Below are 11,193 nucleotides of genomic sequence, written 5' to 3'. Positions count from 1 at the left end.
CTATGATTTTCTCAAATTTCACGAAATGAAGGGTAAACTGAGCACTGAACCATAAAATGACCATCTACACATCTGGGCGCTAAAAATTGTTTCTTGTTTTTATTACCTATTGGTGACATCCTTTGAGAAATCTCAGGGGAATACATTTGATTGTCATTTTAGGGGGGTGGCAATGTATTTCAGGAACTACCAGTGTCATGTCATGGTCACACTTTGCGGGTATCATATACTGTGTCACTCATCACCACATTTCATTATGTTTATGCGTTTACTTGTAATGCGCGACCGTATTTCTGAATTATCAATCACGAGCTCATAACATTTTAAGTGACAGAAGCTGTGTATAACTATAAGACAATTGTATTGAAATTTTTAAATATGGAAAATTTAAATGCGCATGTTAAATTGACGCGGCCAGCTAGATTTAACATGGGCGTTTGGTCATAACACACGGCGGTTGCCTTCATCATGGTATTCTCTTAAATAAGCACCTAACCAGAGCTTAAGTTTTATTCATATATGTGCACATTATAGTAGGCCTGATATATACTGCTGCTTTGATGCCAAGTAGGCTGCAACGTACGTGCCGTACTACAGTCATGTCAGATTGTATCTAGTGAAGTTCAATATGCCCACTGCTATACTCTGCGCGCGCTGTTATCATAGGAGGATTACAATTGTCAGTCTGCCCTTTGTGAATCTCATCACCAGGGTCAGGTGAAGCTTAAACCCACTTATCTGTATTGGAGATTGTCAAAGAAGTCACAGTGACTTCGAAAATGTTAACCTATAATTTTTTTAAAAGTGTGTATTTTAATTTGGCTATAGGCTACGCTCTCACTTCAGAACATTTCTTCATGGTCAGGCTAAGTGGAAGCCTGTGCAAGATCCTGCCTTTCGTAAGGCATACTGAACGTTCATTCCAGAAAAACTGTGATCTTTGCTGATATTCTTTTGCGAACTCAGGTCAGTCTATACCGTGTTAAATTCCTTCTTTATATATAGAAGTTTGGATAAATCAATCGTTCATTACCGTAGTTCATTTGTTTTAAAAGATATATTCTAATCGTTTCACAATAAGAATATTGGTGCTAATTTAATTCTAGCCTAAATACAACGGTCATATATATATATACCTTTTTATGTTCTCATTTATTAACAGTGTTCCGTAAAACGCCTGCACGGTCGACTTAAGATACGACTCTCTCCTTTGTGCGCGCAGATGGTCCTAATCTTATACAAACCGGTACAAGTTTGTTTATGTTTGCGTTGAGGTTTGCGTCGCATTAAAGACCAGCTTGTACTGCCTGGGGAAGTTCTTCACGTTACACAGATGTTCTCCTTGTATTCTTCTATCAGATTTTCCTTTCCCACTGTGCATTTTCATGCATGTAACATCAATTCAATTCATGGTCAAAATGTGGGGGAAGGGGAGGGGGATGCCCCTATCTTGTGTAATCCAAGTGTGGCCTAGGACTCTATGTACAGGCTGGCTGATTTAAGTTAACGGCTAGTGTCAGCATCATCATTATTAGTTGCAGTAACACAGCTTTGGAAGGTTTGAAACCGACGTCGCTCGCAATTCCGCCTTGTATCAAATAGGCGTCTATTTGGTTCTTCGGTCAAAAATGGAGGGCAAATGCAGAAACAAAATTAAAAGATAGAAAATTACAAAACAAAGGAATATATATAAAATTGTACTGAAATTACAACCTCGCGATGCGATGCCAATCTAGATTGAAAAAGTAAAACATCCCCTCCCCAGTGCACATACCTGGTCTTTCCGACCGGGATATTATTGGGGCAGGGGAGGGGGTTGGATTAGGAAGGGGTAATCATATATTGCCCAGGAAAATGGTAGCTCACTACATGTGAAAAAGATGTTTGGCAAGTCGGGAGCAGCAACAGTTCTCTGTCCTCCCTCCCCGCTGGTTACACCACTGCCCTCACCCCCCCCCCCACATAAACACTCACACTAACTACCGTTAACATAACCACCCATCAACTTCAAATATCTCTTTCCAAGTCTCATATGCACCCATGCCTCGCCTTTCCTCCCCTCCCACACCCTAACCTAACCCACCCCGACTTATGAGCGAAGAACTGGAAAGGGATCACGAACCTGAATTTTCTGACTCTTTCTTTATTAAACATTTTTACATTTTCTTAATGATTCTCAAAAAAACAATAAAACATCGTCTTTCTTATGATAACAAAGAGATAAGATCAGTAGAGGAAAATCTAGCAACCCTAACAACCCGAAAATACACTCCGGTAGTATAAGTGGTCTTATTTTGTGCGTGGACAGTACCGCATTTCCCCCACAAAATCAAAGACTATACTGATTTCGCAATACACAGCAAACATTCCAAGCGAACCCTTGACCTATCGTGGCGTAGGTTTAATAAACACCATGAAGTAGTTACTCGCCAGTCACAATTTACCACTGGTATTCATACACTCTACCCACAATCCTTTGTCCCGTAAAAACATAGTTCTTCAGTTTGTGTTGACTCATCCATCGATGATTATGTTCACAAAAGGCTTCCTTTCCCTGTGGCCGGTACAGAGATGTACGTCACAACGAACCCCTAGGGCGTATGTATTCATAGTCACAACTTAACAGTATCCATAACCACCTATTTGCTATACCAAATATACACTGAAGCATACGTAACACCGGTTAATGGTAATTATAAACAAAGAATTATAATATAGTTACTCGTTATGCAAATGAGATACCTCGCAACAACTGTCAATAAATATAAGAGCCAATGAGGTCATCACAAGTAGTCATAGAAACGAGGACCGAGCAACGGTTGAACGAGCGTGGGGATTTCTCAACACACAACCCTGGCGGGTTAGGAGGGAGTTGCAAAAAAAGCTCTTCTATTTCGCTAACGATCTTCTCGCAAAGCGTAGCGTCTGGCAATGTGCCAAACTTACGTTATTCTTTCACATTTACCAAAAGGAGCTTGCAAACACGTGACGTAGATCAAATTCACGCAGGCGTTGAATATAACTCCAATCCTAAGTTGCGTTTCATGTACATTTCAAAATTAAAAACTATCATAACATATCACATCAGAGACATAGAGTTTTCATTATCGCGAAATTTACTGCAGCAACTTCTTATTTAAGAGTATCATATGTTCTTAAATGATTTCTGTAACTTCATTATTACAATTGGCCTTAGCATAATAGAGTGCTAATATGGCTTAGTCGGAATAACTTTGAATGTATTTTACCGCACTTTGAATATCAGATTTCTAAACTAATATCGAATAGGCCTAGGCTATATCTGGATCAAAACTGAAGTGATATGAGATATATACGTGCAATTTATGTTTTATTTTATTTTAGTATACATATATATATATATATATATATATATATATATATATATATATGTGTGTGTGTGTGTGTGTGTGCGTGTGTGTGCGTGTGTGTAACATATAAGTGGAAAACAGAGTTTCGTGTTATTTTCACATCTGCATGCAATGAAGTTCCTTGATCACTTCAGTTACAACTGCTTCGATATTTTGTATGAGAAAGACTGAGAAACTAAACACTTAAGATGAACATGATTTTAATTTGCGCATAATTATAGCTAGGCTATAACTGGGTTTGTTCTTTGACAAAGTCTGTCAGTATTCTTGAAGTTTATCTGAGACACAGTAAGCAACATTCAATAAAGCAAACGAAGTTTCCGACCACAGTGTGTCTCGTATACCACCTATACGTGCAGGCTAAATTTTTGTTAGAAAAGTTTCCAAAAGTTAATCTAGTGTTCCAATAGGGTGTTCGGAGTTCGAGCCGGTTCAAGAAGGCTATACGTAGCCACGTTCTTACTACCTTGTGCTGGAATTTTTGGACTTAACTTGAACATTCTGCTTAACTTGAACATATATCATTGTCCTCGTGTATTTTTTTTTACGCATTACACAAGTCTTACCCTTTTGGATTTTCTCGTTGCGAACAAATCAAATTATCTTCAGACTCGTGTTTTACTGACCGGCATAAATACGGGTAAATTAACTTTGTGATAGGTATAATCTGGGCCCATGGTTCTTCGCGTTACGGTGGCAAGGAGGGGTATACAAGAGAGGAGAAGGGGACATTGTTCGGGACATAAGATTCCTACTCCATCCCCCACCCCTCCATTTAGTTGCTCTAAAAAATAAATTTTAGAGCAATTTCTTACATGTATTTTTGTGCCTTCAAATCGCTACGAGAGGAAAAAAGTATTTGGCAATGGTACAAATTTTTGATTGCCTCGCCTCATGGCCTTTCCCCCTCTCCCTACAATGCCAACCAACGAAAATGTCCCCCTCCCCTCCCCCATCAGAAATACCTTCCGATGTACGCGTCTGCTTACCCCCAATCATTCGCAAATTGGATAATATCTTTGTTTCTATTCAAACGTCTTGCCTGATCACTCTTCAAACCCCAAACCCAAACTGTCAAACTCAATAACAATTCATTATTTCATGGTGAATCTTGCACGAAAGGATCCAGTCACAAAATCGAATAGGGTTACCAACCCACACCAAACCCCAGCCAAACAGTTATGTACCATGAGACACATAAACATGACATGCATCTATGTCAGGCATACATGGTTGTAGTCGCCTTGACAAATGTTGCTACACGGAATATGAAAAGCAGATTTAAATGATGACTATAGCCAGAACTATAATCTTGGGTATGTCATGACAAGCTCAACAAATATGGAATATTGTTTTCAAGATGTTCACACTTAAAATATGCTAAAATATATGGAATACTCCTTTAAGGCTTAATCGATGGTGACGTATGCTACTCAGTATACCAACTTAATTTGATCAATGTTGATAAATTTTCTTATACGTTAAGACCCGAACAAACATGTTTTGTTGTACTGCATACAAATGATATAACATACAAATTTGACGTCAAATACCATTTGTGTTTGACAAATTTGTTAGGCATTGTAAACATGTGATTTCTAACCATAAACTAGTTCAAGTTATAAAGTGTTTTATCTAGGAACTGACCCATATTGATCTGTGTCCTATAGACTAAGCAGTTCAGTAACTTTGATTGTCAATCATCTGCATGTTTAAACGAGCATGCCTCAAAACATAGTAGCAATAGAAGTTGTATAAATACGACTTAGACCCTTAGGAGGTATAGGCTGTAGATATAGCATATATGTGACCGTTAAGATTGCAACAAGGAAAGCTGCCAGAGAGAGACTATTAAAACGTGATTAAACAAATATTAAATGAAAAACAATGAATACCGGTCATTTTAAATATCTATATACCAGTTTTGAAAAAGAAATCACCTTAAAAAATATCTGGAATGCTTCTTTAAGACAAATTCGACGGTGATTATGACATGATTTGAATATTAATCCATTGTTATTTAAATTCCAGTTATCATTGTTATTGTTTCAGGAGAGCAACGGAGCTATTAACGTTGACACCAACGACTCTAATCATTGACAAAATAATTGCATCTGAAACTCTGTTCTCTTAGATGATTAATGATACGTTTTTGCTTAATGCGTAGTCTGTGTACTATAGACTAGATAGACCAGCCACTTTTATTGATGAGCCTCACATGTAGGACTAACGGTTTTGGTTACCCCAATGTAATAAAATGTGGTATTGTGTTCAGATTGTGTAGCCTAAACTTTTTTGTTTTCTATCTCCTGTAAAAAACGTCAAAAAAAATTAATATAGCGAAGTATTCAAGTATGCACATTTCAAAATGTTGAAATGTCTCTCTACGTGACTCCATTCGAAACTTCCTCAGCAGTCTTTACTTAAAAAATCTAGAATAGTGTACCGCTGCGTCAATTACTTAATTATTGCCATTTCTTCTTTAAATAAAAAACTTCTTTAGCCTCTGATGAAGATCCTGCTAGATTGGAAACGTCATGTCCTCTTACTTTTATACAATATATATATATATATATATATATATATATATATATATATATATATATATATATATTAGTAATATTCGGTAGGTCTGGTAAAATAGCTGTAGGCTGTAGCTTTGAGAGCCAATATTGGCAGGTTGCCGAAGAACCAACCAGGCTATATTTCACCCACCTGTTCTTCGAACCAGCGAAATAGTATGGCACTCAGTTAGAATCCATGCCAGTCCATGGCGTCTTGTCGATTTAAAATTATATAAGAAAGAAATTCGCCAATAAAATCTCGACGCCGACTCGTTATCACAAAAATTACTTTGAGGAAGTTTCTAAAAATTTAAATTCAATAAACCTAACTAGAACTAATAGGAGAATGAGAAACAGACCTAAGTTACCCCGTATGTAAATTTGAAAACATTGTCTTTCATTTATTATGTATACAGTGCTCGACTAAACCTGCGACAGAAGATTACACCCACCATCCACCAAGCCACTCTACCTCCACCCACCCCGTCCCGTTTATCGATTCCCTGATTGAGGTTGTATCTTTTTCCTTATTTGCTGTGACTATATCTTGATCATAGGTCTTGTGCATTATTGTGATAAACCCCTTCTCTTCCCCAAATCATCCCCTGCCTACATGGGCGTCAACAGGTGGGGGACGGGGGGGACATGTCCCCCCCACTTTCAAAAGTGGAGGGGATATCATATCATTTGTCCCCCCCACTTTTCAGAGCAGTTATTAAAAAAATCACATGCAAATGCGCGATTTTCTATCACAATTGCTGAGCTGATTCAAGTAGAATCTAACTTAAGAATCATTATCAATAAATTGCACTGGAAATTAGAACAGTGCTTGGCCCTTTATCCCCCTTCCTCCGATATTCACCCTCCCCGCTTCGTCCGAGACCTCTGATAAAAGTTTGTGCGATGTTTGAACGATGTTTTAGAGTGTTTTGTGGAAGCACCCCTTCTCGCCAGAAATGGAATTCCCCTTGCCCTACACTGTGAATCAGAGAAAACGACGCATTTCAACTTGAAAACAAGTCGAAGACCCCACCAGGAAGGTAATATCATATATTTTAGGCCCTACAGACAGTATTCTGCCTGTATGCAGGGTATTATATGATACCAAACTACCGAAAATATTTCGTTTGAGATGGACGCTGTGTACTTCGTCTCCCTTGGTGTCAGAACGGCATCTTTCTACCAGTACTTTCTGTCGGAATTTAGTTTTGTGAGACAAAATTTCTCCTCACAGATCTGGTTCTGATGTAACTAAAAACGACTCAGGAAGGCCGTCTCCTGCGATCTAGGGGGTCTTATGTACCCAACATTTTCTGGTACGCTACGCGCCAACCAATGGTGGCGCTCCGCTTAGATAGTATAGTGTCCCCCCCACTTTCTGAAACCTGCTGACGCCCATGCCTGCCTATATACCTAAACCTAACCGATTAGATCAGTTCCTTGCCAACTTCGCATTGACCATCAGTCTCATTTTCAAGTGCAAAAGAATTGAGGAGAAACAAAGAGCAAAAAAGAAGGAAACAAAAGAGAAATGAAGGGCGGGAAATGGTAAGGGAAGGTGTGGGGGGGGGGGGGACAAGGCTGTGTGAATGGGGGCGGTTGAAAGCTTCAGTACAAATAATCAGGTAAATGTCGTACTAAGATAAACGAAAGTCGTTACTAATTAATATTAGTTATGTTACTAATTATTTTATTAATAATTACTTAAAAAATAATATTTATAATGTTACTAATTAAATACTACTAATTTGCACGCTCGCGTAGATGGTCCCTGCTATCACTGATCAAGTGCTTGGAAGATGTCAGTAACCTCAAATGATCGAGGGCGCTAGTGCGGAAGGCTTAGGAGAGAGTTCTCTGAAGATGGGAAGAAGCTGTGTTGTGTTAAAGGGATGGTCAGAGGAAACATATCGTAGAAATATATCATATGGGTTCAAGAAGACATTACTCATTTCTGAAAAGGTGACAAGACTTAAGTCCGTTTGAATTTTCTTGTTATAATAAAGTAACATCACTGCATGGCGTTTTATTCTCTGAACTAACGGGCGCTGTATCGCTGGCGCTACTTACAAATAGAGAGCAAGTAGGCATACTGATGGCAAAGGTCGTATAATGCAGTGTATTTGTGTGGTAGCCACTGTACTTCAAATGAAACGGGCACATGATGAACCGCAGCTGAATGGTTCTTCTGGTAAGGGACTTGGGAAGAGAGAGGGTCAAGTTGTGTGGTTTTTTGAGCCCATGCTCTATCTTTGCTGACTTACCTTAAAAAGTACTTGGTAGGGATGTGGTGTAGTATTGAACTGGCTAGAATATAGTAGCATGTTCTTTAGCCATAAAATCAATGAGTAGCAACCTCTATTTTACTGACTGATGATGGAAGAGGGAGAAATGGTCACATGCCCCCCCCCCCCTCCCCTTGCAGATGCACACGCCACTGAAAATTAGAACAGCGAACTTAGAACAAATACATTTTGATCAGAAAGGGGAAAAAATGACAAGGGCATAAATTTGTCCTTTCCATTGTTCACCCAATTAGTATTGTACTTCATTGTTATCATTGATAAATTTACAGTCTGTACATAGTTTACAAAAAATTGTATACCACTGACAAAAAAAGTAGCTACATATGTACAGTATAGACAGTAAGAACTTTATAACATGAAAAAAAAAAAAACATTTCACAAAAAAAGAAATGATATAAATACATGGTATTATGAACATGATATAGAAAGAAAAAAATATGAGAAAAAAAACATTTCTATTTTCTCTAAAGTCTTGAAATATATTTAAAAAGAAAAATGTGAATGCTGGTCATGCTGTGATACCTACATGGGCAGTGACAACATAAAAAAGGGGAAAGGATACATGGGGTGGGGAAGAAAGGGGGAGGGGGGTAGGGATAGTGGCAAAAATTGTTTCCTTTTGCAATTTGGATTCACTGATTTTCATTTCAAGGTTAACTTCAATTGAGTCTTTCTGATAAATTGGATGCCCCCTACCTTCACCCTCCTCTCAAATATTTCCCTACTAGTTTAGGGCCAGTCAAGTGAGTCTTACATAATTGGTAAGGAACACTCTACATGGATATATTCAAAGGGGAAGGGAAGGGGAAACATTGTTCCTCTACCTTATGTCTGACAATTTGTATTCCCAAACCTACCAACCACAGGAAGCAAGTTACACATTGGGGTTATTTCATGTAAAATGAAAACCCAGCAAAAGTTAAATACACTATTAAGGACTACAGGAATAAACGGATTCCAAACTTTGTAATAACAGAATTCACTTCATTTGACAGTGTTTCCTGTATGGCTTGTACTACGATGCACTAAAATTAATTGACACCCAGACAAAATACTAGCTGTGGGTTCTGAGAGATCAGGGAAAAGAATGCCAAACTTTGCTCTTTTTAATGTCAGTCAAAATGCGTAGAAGACCCAAAGGCGAATGTAACAGCACCAAAGATAAGTAAGTAATTTAACTGCTGCTCAGGATCTTAGTTTGCTTAATATTATTAATGGAAGCCACTCAACACTGATTACAATACCCTGTTATAATTACACCACATATGAGTTCCTCACTGTCTCCCCGAATCCTCTATTTGTACTAATAAAGATACACTGCCCCATAATGGAAGTAAAAATATTTGAAATTCTGAGCACAAATTTAAAGAAATACTTAAAAATAATTGTTGCTATCATTACTGTTTGCATTACCATAGTCAAGTGTTCGCATTAGGACGCGCGATTGCGGGATTCCTCGCAATTTACCTGGAGGGTCCCCCCAAAATATTTTCTCTTGGCGGAAATTACACGAAACTATTCCTGGTACTTCCCTCGAATTGCACCATTACTGTAGTCACAAAACTTGCCAATATCGTGCTGGATCTTATAAAGGTTTGTTTTTGTATTTTGTTTTAAGTTTTGTTAGGAGTGATGTGATTGGTCAAATCTTTCCAAAAGGAAACACTGGCTTCGATAGTGCAGCAGGGCACAGTGTGTATTGATCACAATGGTCGAACATGTGTACTGCACTGTATGTACTATATGTGCGCTAAATCTCGGTACGGGCATATGTACACATATCACATATCTAACTATTAAACATCATGAAATCCCCCCCTCCAAAAAAGAAAATCCAAAATAAATTGACTGGGATAATTCCCCTCCCCCCATTTTTAACATCCTAGCACTACCACTAGTACTAAATAAGGACAGTTGTAGAATAGTAACAATACAAGTATTACCATTGCAGTATAGTGCAATGCTAGTCCAGTATTAGTATAGTTAAGTAAAGCAGCTGTGCAGTACAATAACAGTATCAGCATAGGGCATTACAGTAGCATAACAGTACCAGTACATTACAGCAGCATAACAATATCGGTATCGGGCATTACAGTTAGCATAACAATATAGGGCATTACAGTAGCATAACAGTACCAGAACATGACATTACAGTAGCATAACAGTATCAGTATCAAGCATTACAGTTAGCATAACAGTACTAGTATTGGGCATAACAGTACCAGTACATTACAGTATTGTAACAGTACCAGTACATTACAGCAGCATAAAAATATCTGTATAGGGCATGACAGTTATCATAACAGTAACGGGCATTACAGTCGCATAACAGTATCATTATCGGGCATTACAGTAGCATAACAGTACCAGCATAAGGGCATTACAGTATCATGACAGTATCATATAGGGGCATGACAGTAGCTAGAGTATACAATGTCAGTATATCACCAGTACAATATATGTATCTTTCTCCTTGGTCCCACGTCACTTAAACAAACTGAATCATTATCAAGTGAATTTGTGAGAATGACTTAGACATCACAAACCAGTCAGTACAAAGTGCACCACTAAACTTCTTGTTTGCTTCAAAGTAATGATAGAAGCTATGGAGGCCCATCCTTCACCCAACCAGTACAAACAGAATCGCTCCAAAGTCAACACAAAAGGGAGCTTAAAATAGAAACTCAATAATGAATAGTCATGTTAACATGATAAGTAAACAACTCACTTTCTCAGTCCCAATTACATACAACATGGTACTACTAATGATAAGGTACTCCTAAATGAAAGGTACCATGTAATGAAGGTACAAAATACTACTTATCCCAGTTCCAAACCATTTGTTACTCTAAAACAATTTTTAACAGCAGCAATAATCATATGTAAGTGGGAACTTCTCAAATGCAGAATATATAGAATCAGTAACATATTTCA

At 38.1% G+C, this 11,193-nt stretch overlaps 1 long non-coding RNA gene across 1 annotated transcript; it reads left to right on the top strand.

The window, feature by feature from the left end:
* Positions 1-2,203: 2,203 nt before the first annotated feature.
* LOC139979139 (uncharacterized) lies at positions 2,204-10,103 on the top strand. Its single transcript, XR_011797089.1, has 3 exons — positions 2,204-3,034; positions 6,370-6,465; positions 7,718-10,103. It is a non-coding gene; the product is annotated as an uncharacterized lncRNA (long non-coding RNA).
* The last annotated feature ends 1,090 nt before the right edge of the window (positions 10,104-11,193 follow it).

This window comes from Apostichopus japonicus, chromosome 13, assembly GCF_037975245.1.
Source record: "Apostichopus japonicus isolate 1M-3 chromosome 13, ASM3797524v1, whole genome shotgun sequence".
NCBI classification, from domain to species: Eukaryota; Metazoa; Echinodermata; class Holothuroidea; order Aspidochirotida; family Stichopodidae; genus Apostichopus; species Apostichopus japonicus.
The sequence above is the reverse complement of the archived record's forward strand: the minus strand, read 5'-3'. Positions and strand labels throughout refer to the sequence as shown.